Here is a 13,071-nt window from a genome sequence, read left to right as displayed (position 1 = left end):
TGCAATTAATGCAGAGCAATAAATTCTGGTGGTTTTTGTGCCTAAGTTTACTGCTCCCAGGCCTGCCCTTTGCACATGTGCCTGGGACCGTAGCATGCTGAGCTGAGTCGGAGCAACCCTGGTAGGGGGCCTGGGAGGTCAGCCCACCAGCCTAGAGCCACCCGGATCATGTGCTATGGAGGGGATGTCTGGAGCATAAGGATGCTCCAGTGTGGGGCTAACCGGCAGACAGCCCCCTCACTGAAGCACCCTTGTGCCTCAGCCAGCCCCATCAGCATCTACACATGCAGTGCTGTGAAGTGAAAACCTTTGTATTTACAAATACTACCCTGCTGTGGAGGTTATTAGTTTAATCCAGTCTAATAGCCCCGCATGTGTGGATGCTGAGACAATTACTGAGGAGCGACTCAGTCAATTCCACCATAACTGTCTCATGCAGATGTGTCCACTATGCTCTAATTAGGTGTTACAGTGCTGGGGACAGCATAAGCATGTAAGATAAAGGTAGTACAAAGTCAAATGCTAGGTTAGTGTCAGAATGAGAGAAGAACCCAAATATGGGGCAAGTGTTTTACCTGCTAGCACAGGTGGGCTCAAAGCCCATTTATAGGTGTGCTCACCATTTACTACACTATGTTAACTGATTTGCATCACACAGGTCAAATCAAATCTCAATTTGAATGAAGGGTTAATAGTTTGCTCCCTTCTTCACAGACCAGTAGCCCTTGTGCAAGGCTAGAGGCTTAATCAGGATATGGATACTTAGTCAGGGTGAGGTGTGGTTGGCACATTTGACTTTGTAACGGCTGTGCCCGATGGCCTCTGCTGTTTTGCAAAAATCCAACTGATTTTCCCTTGAAGGGACTGATATTTGCAATGCTTATCTGGATTCTTAAGGAATTCTTATCTGAGTTCCTAAGGGATGTTTTTTTCTAAAAGCAACCCCACATAACCCCATATATACATGTTAAATAATACAATTTAAATGCCTGATTCAGACTGTTCAAGTCTGCATTAACTTTAATCCTTATTTAGTGAGGATTAGTTAATTTGGACCGGAGCCAATTTTAATTTGGACTACAGACACCCACATGTATATAGTGATGGCTGTAGTCTGGATTAAACCGAGAAAAATATAACATCTACAAATGGCTTAAGAGCACAACAGTAGTTAATATCCTGAAAAAGGCTTGCATATCTATTGGGTTGAAAGGAGAATGACTGAATTAAGATTCCTTTACAAGAGAGGGAGATTTGTGGGCATTATGTTCTGCAAAATAAATATTAGTTCCTACAGAGACACGTCAGCAAGGGTCAGTAGCTTTTTTCCATCATATAACCCAGTTTCTCAGACTGTTTATAATTTGATATGGCTAAAATTCAGCGCACATGTTCCTCGCCCAGATGCAATATTTGCTTTGGCTGGATTATTTCAAGAACAACATTGAGCTGTCAACCTGAAAATCTAATCAATAGCAAATAATTCTGAGAAAAAGCTTCATGAGATCCACCTATCTTTGAATCCCAAACCACAATTGTGTTTCCCCTCCTTTTCATCTTCCCTGTTGCTATGCTGAAAATCCACATCCATCAAAAAGAAAGCAAGTAAAAGATCTGAAAGGTAAGAAAAGAGTGAAGGCACCTAGATAAAAAATTTGTAAGGGTAAGTAATGACAGAAGCCTTAGCAATAATCTCAGGGAGAAAACACGACCATCAGTTAGGTACTTGAGATGTGTATTATTTATATACTAATTTGAGAAGCATGGGGAATAAACAGGAATTGGAGGTCCTTGTACAGTGGTGTACTTTTGGTCCCAGGGGCCAGATGAGTGGCATGGGGCCAGTGTGTGGGCTGAATCCATGGGATCAGCACCTAGATTACGCCCCATATGATCAGATCTGGCCCCATACTGCCCAGATCCCATCTCATGCTGCCTGGATCCCACTGGTTCCCACACACCCAGATCAGCCCCTGTGCACCTCATTCCTGTTTTGTGCTGCCATGACCCCATGCACCAATATAGCACACTGGGCTATAACATCAGGCCTGCAGAGCTCTCCATGGGCCTGAAAATGTGGTGGCTGGGGAGTGGTAGCAGTGTTAACTACCACTCTGATGACATGGCACAGGCTGGATCTGGCCTGTGAGCTACGGGGTGAGCACTCCTGTCCCAGTACAGTAGAGGATTTTTCCTGTAACTGGGATTACAGGGATGTTGGTGAGATAGGTGACATGACTGGAATACACCCATGGGTGGGTATGGCTTGTTGAGGAAGGATAGGCAAGAGAAAAAAGGAGGAGGTGTTGCCATATGCATAAAGGTGATGGATGTGTGTTTTGAGGTGCTGTATGAAGTGGCAGGTAGGCCTGTTGAAAGTCTGGGTAAAGACCAGAGAGGAGAGCAGCAGAGGGGATGTCATCCATTGTGGACCTCTGTTGTAGGCAACTATAACAGGACTGGGCCCTCAGAGGCAGCTGTGATGGCCATAATGGTCCTGGCTTCTCAGGTATCCTCCCCTTTCTCTCACCTGCCTTGATGTGCTGGAGCTGTTTCATTGTGAAAAAGCAGGCTGCCCCAGGGTCCCAGAGTGAGCCCTTGCCTGTTCTTTGGCCGGTGTTCACTCCCGGACACAGCGGATCACAGTCCTACACTTCAAGCCCTAAGTGGGGCCCTCCTGCTTTGTCCATGCTCCAGGGCACCAATTGCCTTAAGGGTTATTTGTGGCCTCCTTACTCTCCTATGGACATATTCATGCCTCACAGATGGTACTAGTTACACTAGCCCTTCTCAGGCCTCCAAGCCTTTTTGGGGGGCTTTAGCCTTCCCAGCTTTGGTTCCTTTTCTCTAGCTGGTCCCCTCCCAGCCTTGGTCCACTATGCTGGACCATAGCTTCCAGCTTTTGTCTTGCTCCTCTTCAGCTCTGAGCCCCTGGCCCTGGTTCCTGTCCCTTTTGGGCTCTGGGCTGTTGGCCCTTAGACCTCCCAGCTTCAGGCCACCTCTATTGCTTTTCTGGCTCACCTTGACTCTCTCAACTTCTGCCTATGTCTTGAGCCTGGTCCCTGAAGGGCTCCAGACTCAATGTGCCCCTCAGGCATCCCTGTGGCTTGGGCCCCCGCCCCTGGCACAGCTCAGAGCCTCACGTTCCCTTCAGGTACCCCTATGATTTCTGCTCTGGCCCCTGGTAGGATTTGAGCCTATGCTATACCCCTCAGGCACCCCTGTGGCCACTTCATCACTCCTTAGAGCCACTCCTGGTCCACCAGTGTACATATGAGCAAGCAAACACACACACAAGATCAAACCAAAAATACAAGCAGCCACTTAAACAAAAAAACTAAGCCCACTGGCTGCAACTAAAACTATCCCCAGTCTGGGTCATATTTGCCTGCAAACTACTGACTTGCAATTCCCACAGCAGACACACTAACAGGCACCCCCCTGCAGCCATCCTGCTCAGGAGCTCCTTCCCCTGCTGCCTGCAGGGCTAGACAGCCTGTCTGGTCTCAAGCACTGGTCTTATGAGCCCCCAAGCCACGCCCCTTCCTGTCAGGTGGCTTTTGCTACCCACGGGGCTTTCATTTGGGCCTGATGATCAGTTTGCCTCTCCCTGTTGCAGCTTAGCTGAGCTGCTTGTAGTCCTTTGCTCCTGGGAAGCCTAGATGCCTGGCCCCTGTGCATCTCACCATGTGCGCCTGCTTGCTAGCAGATAACTCACCACCAGTTTGCCTGCTCCCTAGCTGCTAGTCCACCCAGAGCCAGCTCTGCTTGCCGCAGTTTCCTCTTGGAATAGCAGGAGCTCTCTGTCTCCATGTTACAGTCACCAAACCAGGAAGAAATGGAGGATGAAGCATTCTCTAAACAATTGACAAAAGTTTCCAAATTGCAGGACCTTGTTCTTATGGGGGACTTAAATGACAGAGACATCTGCTGGGAGAGAAACACAACAGTGCACAGGGAATCCAGCAAATGCTTGGAGTGGGTTGGAGATAACTTTTTGGAGTGGGTTGGAGATAACTTTTTGGTACAGGTGGTTGAAAAGTCAATGAGGGCAAAAGTGCTGCTTGCAAACAGGGAGGAATTGGTTGATAATATGAAGGCGGAAGGTAACTTGGGTGACAGCAACCCCCAGATTAGATAGAGTTCAAGATCCTAAGGGAAAGAGGGGAGCAGAACAGCAGAAAAAGGACACTGGACTTCAAAAAACAGAATTTTGCAAACTCAGGAAACAAGTGGGCAGTATCACATTGGACTGAAGTACGAGGGGGAAAGGAGTCCAGGAGAACTGGCTGTACTTTAAGAAGGTCCTTTTAACAGTGCTGGAGCAAGCAAGCCCGATGTGACCGAAGAATAGGAAGTGCAATATGAGGCCAGCCTGGCTAGACAGCAATCTCTTAAATGAGTTGAAAGTCAAAAAGAAATGCTACAAGAAGTGGAAACTTGGTTATAGCATTAGGGAAGAGTATAAGAGTATCACATGGGTGCATAGGGAGAAAATCAGGAAAGCCAAGGCACAGTTCGAGATGCAGCTGGCAAGAGACATAAAAGGTAATAAAAAGGATTTCTACAAGTATGTCAAGAGTAAGGGGAGGACCAAGAAAGCACAGGTCTCTTGTTGGATGTGGAAGGAAGTCTAGTTACAGATGGCACAGGGAAGGCTGAAGTATGTAATACCTTTTTTTACTTTACAAATAGAGGCGGCTATCAGATGATGAATGCAGTTGGCAGGAGGGATAGGAAAGGAGCCAAACATCCTTGAGCAGTGACACAATGGGTAGGGATTAGTTATATAACCTAGATGCTTTCAAGTCAGCAGGGCTGGATGAGATGCCCCTTCGGGTACTGAAGGAATTGGTGGGGGACATTTCTGAGCCATTGGCTTTGAGAACTTGGAGAGGCTGGGTGAGGTCCCAGATGCTTTGAGGACAAATGTAGTGTCCATCTTTAAGAAAAGCAAGAAGGAGGATCCAGGGAATTACCAAGAGCAAGTCTGATTTCCTTCAATGATAAAGTGTTAGGCTCAGTGAATGGGAGGAGAGTACTGTACGTGATATACCTTGACTTTAGCAAAGCTTTTGATGCTGTCTCCCACAGCATTTTCAGTAGCAAGCTAAGGAAATAGAGACTAAATGAAGAACTGTAAAGTGGATACATAACTGGTTAAAGCATCATGCTTAACAAGTAGCCATCAATGTCTTGTTGGGATGAAGTATCAAGTAGGATTCCCCAGGGATCTGTCCTGTGTCTGGTATTGTTCAGTGTCTTCATTAATTATTTGTATAATGGGGCTGAGTGCACGCTTAGCACATTTGTGGATAATACCCAGTTGAGTGGAATTGCAGACACACTGCAATGACCTGAAGAGACTGGAGAAATAGTCTGAAATCAACACAGTGAATTCAACAAAGACAAATAGAAAGTCCTTCACTTGGGGAAAAAAATAGTTTCCTGCACAGATACAGACTGGGGAATGAGTGGCTAGGTTGCAGTACAGTATTGAAGAGAAGGACCTGGGAATGAAAATAGACCACTATGTGACTAAGAGCCAATAGTGTGCCCTTGTTGGCCTTTGCAACAGCACTCTGGGTTGCATTAACAAGAGTGGTTTTTTTCCAGATCAAGGTAAGTGATTCTTCTCCTCTATTCAGTACTGGTGAGGCCTCACCTGCAATACTGTGTTTAGTTTTGGGCTCCAAATTCAAGAAGGATGTGGACAAATTGGAGAAAATCCAGTGGAAGGCAACAAAAATGCTTAGAAGCCTGGGAAGCAAGACTTGTGAGAAAAGGTTGAAAAAACCCAAATTATTTAATCTGGAGAAGCAAAGACTGAGGGGCAGTTGATAACGGTCTTCAAAACCATGAAGTATTACAGAGGCGTGGAGGTGGACTTTTCTCTGTAGCTGTAGGGGACAGGACATGGATCAATGGCCTCAAGCATCAGCAGGGGGGATTTGAGGTTGGAGATTAGGAAAAACTGTCTGACCATGAAGTGATCAAGCACTGGAACAGATTCCCTGGAGAAGTTGTGCAATCTCCATTCCTGGCAATTTTCAAGAGCAGATTAGACAGACACTTGGCTGGGATGGTTTAGTTAGGGCGGCTGGACTAGATAGCTTTGCAAGGTCCCTTCCAGGCTTACTTTTTATGATTCTATGATCCTAAAGGTTATCAAACACATTCATCAAACTGGAGAAATGAAAGAGAACATTTTGCTGCAACAAAATGCTAGTAAATGTTCTATTTAAAGCAGATGGGGAAACTAAATTAGCGAGACTGAAGTTCACGATGGCCCTTTAACCACTTGTCCCAAATTATGTGATAAACCAACAACACATTCAATTGTTCTTCTGCTTGACTTTCACATCTGTCCTCTTTAGGAAGCGCCACGGCTTCAATGTCAGACCCCAAACAGTACGGGGTGGGGCGGAGGGGTGGTTTGCACTGACATGTGGTCTTAGTGAAATATATGGAAGTCTTTGTTCTTCTCTGTTTGCAAGATCAAAGCCTAGGAATTCAAATGTTTAAACACAACTAGCACCACCAGAAAAGCCTAAATGATGCTGCTTTTAATCCAAGCACCACCTTACCCCACCCCACATGGGAAAGAGCCGAGCAATGTGAAAAAGGGCTTGCAAACATTCATTGTGAATTATCAGCGTGGTTTTACTCTGCAGAAAATGAGTCTCTCGTTTTTGCCATTCACAGCTTCAATCTTGTGTTTGGATGCTGTACATAGAAAAGGGCATTACGGTCTCCCATTCTTCTGTAATTTCTTCTTATATACCTTTGGTATATACATTTAATTTTCATAAAACAACCAAGCCCGATTGATTTGGTGTGGGTCAGTTTTGCAGCCTCCCAACAGCATAGCAGTTACTCTTGTGAAGAGCCACTGAAGTTAATGGGGCAGCATAATATATGCACTGCTCAAGAAGACCCAAACTCCTAATGAAGGGTTGTGATTCCAACTGAACAACCCTACAATGTGTTTGGAGGGGAAGATGCATATTCATATCACTATTCAAACTATGACACTATGTCCTTCTTAGGAAATAGGTAGGCAATCTTTAGGCAATAGCCTTTTGCTAACTACAAGAAAGATTAGCTAGATCAGCATTTCTCAACCCATAGGTCGCGACCCAAAAGTGGGTCGCAAGAATGTATGAAAGGGCCATGAACAAACTTATAAAATATATTCTCTTTTCAAGGAGAACAATGGGGGAAACTGGCTTTTCCTTTGCAAGCTGGCAGAGCTGCAGCTTGCAAGAGGCTGGCTCACATACCTACTCCCTGCCCCATGCACTGGGGGTTGGGGCTTGGGGGTGGGGACCAGTGGGTCGGGAGTGAGGGGCACTGAGTTGGGACTGGCCATCGGTGTTTACAAATGGGTCCTGGTGCAAAAAAGGTTCAAAGTCGCTGAGCTAGATTACACCAGTTTCAGTATTAAAACATTCTCGCTAAAGACGCAAAATCACCAAAATTCCTTTTTCGTGGTTGACTTGGGTCAAGACAAGCCAAGGTTTTTTTATGGTTAGTCTCATGAAATATTCTTAAAGTATAACTGTTTCTCATTCTGAATCTGGATCATGAACAAGATAGCAAGACAGGTGGCTCGGGTCATCGTGTGTGACTAAACATGCAGTTTTCCAGGGTTACATAATTTTCCCCTGGTATCTTATTGAAGTTCATTGTTCCTTAATGTCTGCAGTGAGGTTCTCACTGCAAACTAGGCAGTTGAGGCAATTGAAAAAGATTTACATGCACACTTACATACATACATAGTTTGTTCATGATAGTCATACAACAACTGCATAACACTCACTGACCATCTATCATGTTATCTTCATATCTTCATTTGCTGTGATTTTGTCTATGCTTATACCAGAAGCTTATACCAGAAGCTATTTGGGGAAAGGACTTCATCTTAATTGTTCTGGTAATTGCCATGTGCACTTAAGGCAATGAATAAATAAAAAGAATGGTGTTTCGACCACATCCCTTGAGTACCTAATCCATCAGCACATCGCTTTGTTAATATATATTCTTTGTATCTAGCACTGATTTTGGTCTTCTAGCTCTACCTGGGAATAATTTTTTTTGACACTGAAGATTTTCATGTTTAGAATAATGGGGGAGGAGATGGGAAGCATATATACATGGGAAAAATTACATTTTCTTTTCTTTTTCAAATAGCAAACTATAATTTGCAGTGGAATAACCATAAATACTTTTAAGTATACTGGTCATCCGTGGATATGCCATAATCCCGATTGGTAGATATGCTATAATATCTACCAGTTCTAATTAAGTTAGGTACTTATTGCAAATACAAAAGCAAATAGACACTAATTTCAGTTTTGGAGGGGATACTTCAGCTTAGTTTGCTTTTGTCCTAGCTTTTGGACCTTTATCAGGTTATGCCTCGATGCTGGAACATCCACAGTTCTCATCTTTCTGATTTTGGCCAGCAACGGTCTTCACGCTGTGCCTGGATATCAAAGCAAGGTACCTGGTTTTGCCACGTTTTCGGCCCATTCTCTTGGCCAGTTTTCCACAGCTAAAACACTGCAGCATGAAAGAGCCATGCCAGTGCAAAAATATCTGGGGTAAAGGGTTATGTTAAAAGACACAAGCAAAGAGAAATAATCACAAGTAGCCCTCTGTTGGGAAATTGAGTGGTTTTAAGCCTGCAATGAGATGACACAGGCTTATTTGAATTAGAAGCTCTGATCCTACTCCTCAAGCCAAGAATAGACTGTTGCCTACTCATCCATCCAGGAAGGCATCATTCCCTCCACTTAATTCCTCCCAGTAGTGGCCATTTGTTAATAAAGTTTGCAGCCAACTTCGTAGCCAGATTGCTATTGTTGCTTTGTACATCAACCAGAAGGGGGAGATGCAGCCTAATGAGATCTACCTGAACGAGATGGCGACCCACCCAAAATCAAGGATTAAAACATGTCATCCTTTTTGGATCTGGCTGCTTCTTGTGGTAGCACACCGTTAGCTCATCTTATGCCACTGGTCTACTTGAATACTCCTGCCTTAGCACTTTTAAATACGGGCGATGCATAATTTATTTCTAGGAAGTCGCTCACATTTGGACCAGTTGCAATTATTTTTGGGGTCCTACATTTGGGGAAAAGGACAAGTTAGGAAATTAATTCTCCGGCCATGTATGACGATAGCAAGCTTCAAAAGTGTAGTCATTTACAGCGTACTTGTACTTGACTCTTGACCTACAACAATTCATTGGCTCTCCAGTTTTTGTGCACATAAAAAAACCGGAACAAGTCCTCCATATTCACAGGAAAATAGGTATTTTGGGGGGCATGACCCCTGCTGTTCTTGTATATCATTAGGCATGTGAAAAAACCTCAAGGATATCTGAGGCTATGAAGATATGACATTGTGCAAAAATAAAAAAAATTGGTTAAAATATGTCCTTGACCTTGTTAAGTGTGGAAGCTCACATTACAGATGGCTTGCTTTTTTATCCAAGGCTGGATGGGAGATGTTTATTGCATATGCTGCAGACTTACCGAGTGTTTACTTCGTCCAGAAAGAGGAAGAACCTCTTGTTCTTTTGTCTAGATCTTCTCAGAAATAAGACATGTATTTCACATGATTTTCTTTATGTGTTAATTGAGCAAGCCATTGTGTATACAGCCTACATACCAAAGCTTGATATTCTGAGAGTGACATTGTAAATTCCCATCAAGTTCCATCTTGCACGGAAACATCACTGCACCCTTTCTAATCTGGCTAAGTCCTTACTACATCTATCAATTCTACTACGTTTGTGAGGTTTCTTGGTACAAGTCCAGCATTGCATGTGCCCACACCTGCCATAAAAGAAAAGAATCAGCATATCATTATTAAAGGTGGGCCCCTGCTGTCAAGTTCAGATCAGGATGCCAAAATGATCAAGTGAAGGGGGTATATAAATCTAGGGTTTTGGGAGAAGGGGTTGGTTTTGAGGGGTAGGATGGGTTGTCCCTCTCTACCATATATAAATATCTTCAATATAGGAAGAGAAAAAAAAAAAGGCCCAGCCTAATTAATGTTAAGGCACTGGGGAGCTTTTCTGTATATGGTTTCACAAATACTTAATATTTTTCTCTGTATATTGTTGCACAAATTATTTGATATTGAGACGGCTATACAACTTAAGACCACAACCGGATCATACGTGGTCATGCTAAGCATACGTCAGTTCACCAGAGCGCCCCAAGGAACAACAAGGACCAACGGTCACAAAGTCCTGCAAGACCATTTCAGGCTGGACATAAGGAAAAACTTTTTTACTGTCCGAGCCCCCAAGGCCTGGAATAGACTCCCTCCAGAGGTGGTGTAAGCGCCTACTCTGGACTCTTTTAAGAGACATTTGGATGCATATCTTGCTAGGATCCTTTGACCCTAGTTGACTTCCTGCACCGGGGGGCTGGACTTGATGAAATTTTGAGGTCCTTCCAGTCCTAATGTCTATGAAAAACAAATGACTAGCCCCGTCACAAATTCCTCACAGTCTCACAATTGCTCATCAGCTTCAAGACCAAGTAGTGAGCATGATCTAAGGAGACAGTTTTCTTCTAGTAGAGATGAAACTCATCCATAAGGTCTTTCCTCCAGCAAACTCCCATTGGAATCATTGTTGGTCATGGGTATTTGCCTGAGTAAGGGCCAGTTACAACTGAAATAAGCAGAATTTTCTCATACATGGTATTGCAAGTACATTTATGATTACTTGCACCCCACCCAAAAAAAAAAAGAAAAAAAGAAATATTTCTGTTGCAATTTCTGCTTGGAAGAATAGCAGGATTCCAGGCTGATTTTTCTCCCCTCGTCTTCCTTTTTTTTCTTGTAACATAAAGGTAAGTTAACAACGCTATCTCTTGTGCTGAACTCCAGCTACTACTAGCTGAACTTCAATTCATCCTAGCCGGAAACTGTTTATTAAAGACCTGTCAAATGCCCACATCCTCTATATCATCGTAGGACCTGACAGTGCTACAAAAGCTCAAAATCCAGTGGCTATCAGTGGAGGATGCTATTAAAATGAAAGTGAGACCAAAAACTCCCAGCTGTCACTCATTATGTAGGACATTCTCACACCGCAGATTTTAGAGACTTCCCTTTATGTAATACAAGCCACCTATTCTAACGAGCCCATTTTTGCCATAATTAACAGCTGTGGAACGATGACATTCTGAAAAAAAACAATAATTCATAAGCCTCTGTTAATCCACATATTTCCATTGCATCTGGATACCCCCAGCATTTCCTTGAAGCCCTCATTTTGGTCATCTACTATATTTTATAGGTCAGCAAGCAAAAAAAAATGATAAATAGGGATAGTTGATCCAGTTTAAACAAAACAAAGGTAAAGAAAAACCCTGAAGCTGTTGCCCCTATCTCAGACCAATTTCAATCATAACTTTTCTTGAAACTCAGAATAATTGGATAATTTTTCTGGTTTTCTAGTTTGGGTTTTAGATTCAAAATGTAAATGCTGAAATAGAAAGATCAAGGCTATGTCATCACTGATATATTTTTAAAAAGTGATTAGGCCATGGGACAAGGCTATCCTTGCAATATTTTGACCAGTGGTGGGATATACCAGAAGTTTCATAAGCTTGCTCTCAAAATGGTCTGATATCTATTCTGCCACACTAATTTTATACCAATTTAATGTCATTTACTTCAATGGCACAATGCCAGAACAAGCATAAGGAAGCACTAAATCAGGCCTCTAAAATTTCCAGTTCATTCTTAAGATGCTTAGACAAATCTGGATAAAGTGCAGAATATACCTTATACACTTATATGTCGCCTTCAATCATAACTTGAGCCCTCAAGATGTTCTCTTCATCCTCTAGCCTAATGTGACCACACACCCGGATATAAGGGAGTGTTTTAAGTGCAGTGACTCCAATGCTACTGCAATCACACAATTCCAGTGTTATTACAAAATGGCAGCTTTTTGATAGCAATAATTACTATGAATTCAGCTGAAAAGGAAAGTTGGCTGCATTGCTTTATTAGCAGTGCTTTTTCCATTTATTACATTGCCCTGTTATTACTAAAATTTATACTTTTTGATAAATGTACTTACAAAGCCTTATAGGGAGAGATCTACTTAAAGCATGCAGAGGCCAAGTACAAATCATAGGTCACCCAGGGTGCGTGGCAACGTTTTCAGGGTCTTTTTGCTGCAAGCTCCCCTCACACCTCTGATTGGCCAAGAGGCCCCAGCAGCCCCACCCCTCATCGCTGATTGGCCGCCTTTCATGAGGCTTCATAGGCAGATTAATTCATGGGCTAGCTGGGCCCAGGTCCAGGGGCCCCTGCCAAACAGGGGCCCCCAGATGCTTGGAGGGTGGGCACGGAGGGAGAGGGGATGCAGCTTGGGGTGGATGAAACCAATGGCCAAGCCGGGCTGGGTGTGCACGATACAGCAGGTGCAGGTTGATGGCGGGGCCCGGGCCACGGCGGGGAAGCCAGGCCCAGGGCCCCAACTAATCTTGGAGCCCCTTCCCCTTGCCACTGATTGTACAAAAGGCAGCCCCCTGAGCCAGTCACTGGTAGAGGGAGGAGGGTGATGCTGGCATTTGGCTGCTCCCTTTCACCTATGCACAACTGGCTAACCCCCTTTCAAAGACTTTGAGGGTTAAGTACTGGCCACTGTTGCAAAGCCACTGCTTTCTTTGGATAAGGGAAGGAAACGATTTCATTGTTCAGTGTGTCCAAGTAGTTTCAGTGTTGAGAAAGGCTTTTCGACTGCTGCTGTTTGATCCCGCCTGTACTCCCAAATCCTATTCATATTGGGCACAGATGGTAGTGGTTATGGACTAGGGGCAGAACACAAATGACGTGACATGGTGGTGGCTTATTAAGGTAAACACCTATGTTCTCTGGTAAGAAATAATTGCAAGTTGTAAATCCATGGAACATTTTCACCATTGTCTCTATGAGAGACAATCTGTGGTCACATCTTTCCACTTGTGTAGCAAGGGAGACAGAGATCCTAAGAGTCTCTTTTCAATACCTAAGCCCGATTCAATGTTAGAT

The 13,071-nt window shown here is 43.9% G+C and overlaps 1 protein-coding gene and 1 long non-coding RNA gene across 5 annotated transcripts in view; one reads left to right on the top strand and one right to left on the bottom strand.

Annotated features, from left to right (window-relative positions):
• LOC149867973 (uncharacterized) overlaps positions 1 to 13,071 on the bottom strand; it is a 354,972-nt gene that overhangs the window by 166,761 nt on the left and 175,140 nt on the right. The window lies entirely within an intron of this gene.
• Positions 1 to 13,071, top strand: part of LOC149867974 (uncharacterized) — a 128,322-nt gene that overhangs the window by 43,368 nt on the left and 71,883 nt on the right. Inside the window, exon 4 of one of the 4 annotated variants that reach the window (XR_016441163.1) lies at positions 8,397 to 8,505. The exons of the other annotated variants lie outside the window; for them this stretch is intronic. The gene's annotated coding sequence lies outside the window, so the exon portion shown is untranslated. The remainder of the gene's footprint in view (positions 1 to 8,396; positions 8,506 to 13,071) is intronic. 4 annotated transcript variants of the gene reach the window in all.

Source organism: Crocodylus siamensis, chromosome 3, assembly GCF_052110815.1.
Source record: "Crocodylus siamensis isolate JL-2025a chromosome 3, ASM5211081v1, whole genome shotgun sequence".
Lineage (NCBI taxonomy): Eukaryota > Metazoa > Chordata > Crocodylia > Crocodylidae > Crocodylus > Crocodylus siamensis.
This window is presented reverse-complemented; position numbering and strand designations above follow the sequence as displayed.